This window comes from Stegastes partitus, unplaced genomic scaffold (genome assembly GCF_000690725.1).
Source record: "Stegastes partitus isolate 25-593 unplaced genomic scaffold, Stegastes_partitus-1.0.2 Scaffold856, whole genome shotgun sequence".
Taxonomy (NCBI): domain Eukaryota; kingdom Metazoa; phylum Chordata; class Actinopteri; family Pomacentridae; genus Stegastes; species Stegastes partitus.
In genome coordinates this window covers 144550-146675 of record NW_007578587.1, presented here as the reverse complement: position 1 = coordinate 146675, position 2126 = coordinate 144550, and positions in this window count along the sequence as shown.

Genomic DNA, 2126 nt, shown 5'->3' with positions numbered 1-2126 from the left:
TCCTTCTTATTTTGTTTCCTTTCTAATTTTAGGTATCATGTTTTCTTTTTTGTGTTTTGGTTCTTTTATTTTGCTTTCATTTCAATATTTCTCTCATTTCCATAAGCTATTCGCCTCTTGTTTGTTTACTCTCTTTTGTTCCACTATTTTATTTAGTTTGTTCATATGAAGTCCTAATGTTGCCTTTAGTCTGCCCTGCTGTTATTTCTTCTTCACACTTGTCTTCACTGGCCTGAAGCTCACATTACAGTCACTGCATAGAAACCACTGTTCCAATATCAGGCACACATGAACAAGGCAAGAGTTTATGAATACTTTATTTAGGCCTGTGAGTCACACACCTCTTTCTGCAAAGTGTATTAAATCAAGTCCAGCTCATCTATGTCTGTTATGTGAGGTATGTCAGGGCCCCCAGCCAGTCAGTTTGTTTTGTGTACTGGGGTGTGACAGGTGGCGATGCTGAAGGACAGGTTTTTATCTCTGTCACGTGGCGTCATTCATTTCTGGCTGGCCTCCAGTGTAACAATACAGGGCGGATCTCACACACATGCACACACATTCTGGCACACAATAGGATGTGAATCAGCCCTGTTGTCTGCTTGTCACAGTAGGATCTGCATGCCAGTGTCTGCCCACACCAGATGATTTGACTAATGCATTACAAATGAAGAGGCACAATGGTGCAGATCAATGTGAGTATCAATGCAAGTCCTGCAAAAGTCCATATAGACATTTTCTTGCTTTCATCAGGTTGCTATTAGTGTTGGAGTGTTTTGTACATTGTACCTGAAAAATAATGATAAAGAAAATAAACACTAGGTAAAATACTAATAACAGTAATCCACGTCAGACACAAGGTTTTCTTTAAAAGTTCACATTCTTTCACCAAACTACTGGAAATGCAATGTCTATTCAAAATATGCCTGTTTAGAGCAGGCAGTTTGCTTGGCCTCTAGTACTGCTGCTTGCAGCTCTCTCAACATCAACAACCACCTGCTCACCCAAACTATTTAACATCCATCACTAATTGCATTGGATTACCATAAACTGTAACATTAATATTCAAATAAGCTAAAGCCTCTGTATAACCAACACTGTCGAAAAGAGAGTAAACTGGACAGCGCTATTGGGTCACCTGCTGCTTGTAAAGCTTCACTAGAGCGTTAAATGTGATAACTAGCTCACGTAAAAGGAGGAAGGCAACCAAATGTACGTTTTTGTTCAGTTTTACCAAGGAGATGTAAATAGGTTCCTGGAATGCACAGTAGCATATCCTAATGCTAATCATCACCATTACCCAGGATTTAATGGTGAGCCAGGCAGCCAGCCCATTGATAATGTCTGCTTACTGCAACTTCTACATCTACCAATCTAAATAATGGACTGAAGCTGGATCATTTTTTATTCAAAACAACAACAACAACAACATACCTTTAAAAACTACCCTGTACACCTGAAAACATCAGCTGCTCGTGTGCTACAGATACATTCCATGCAGTTAAAACCCAACAGTCTGGAATGTTGACAAGCTTGTCTAACTTTCAGTCTGTCAAGGCCACAGACTTGCCCACACAGTGTCACACAGAACCATAAAGAATACAAACAGGTTTGACAAACATTGCAAAACTCATATGAAAAGTCAATAAAGAATGCATTAAAAGTGTTCGAGAAAACAAAACTAAATAAAACACCACAGATGGCCTATGTCCACTCCAGAAACTCAACAACATGTAACTTAGGGCTTCCACAACCTGTCCTAATAAGAACCTTGTGAGGTCCTGGAAAGAGGTTCACTCTTGAGTTTAAATATATATATATTTTTTAAAGTGCAAACAATAATAAACTAAAATTATCAAAAATATATGCATCTGTAAATATGCCTAACAACCCCCCACAATGTCTGAATTGTTGAGCACCGTTTGCTGACTACATGGTGTCTCAGCAGCTTCTTCTATGAGCCTTGCTGTTCAAAGGTCCCTGAACTGGACCACAGTGCTTTTCTGTAAATGTTTGTTCTCTGGTGACATCTGCTGGTCAATGTGGCAAATACGTGGCATCACTACAGTGAGACAGATGTTGCTTGTTGGATATTCATGCATGTGAAACTGATGCTTGGAGCAAATGCT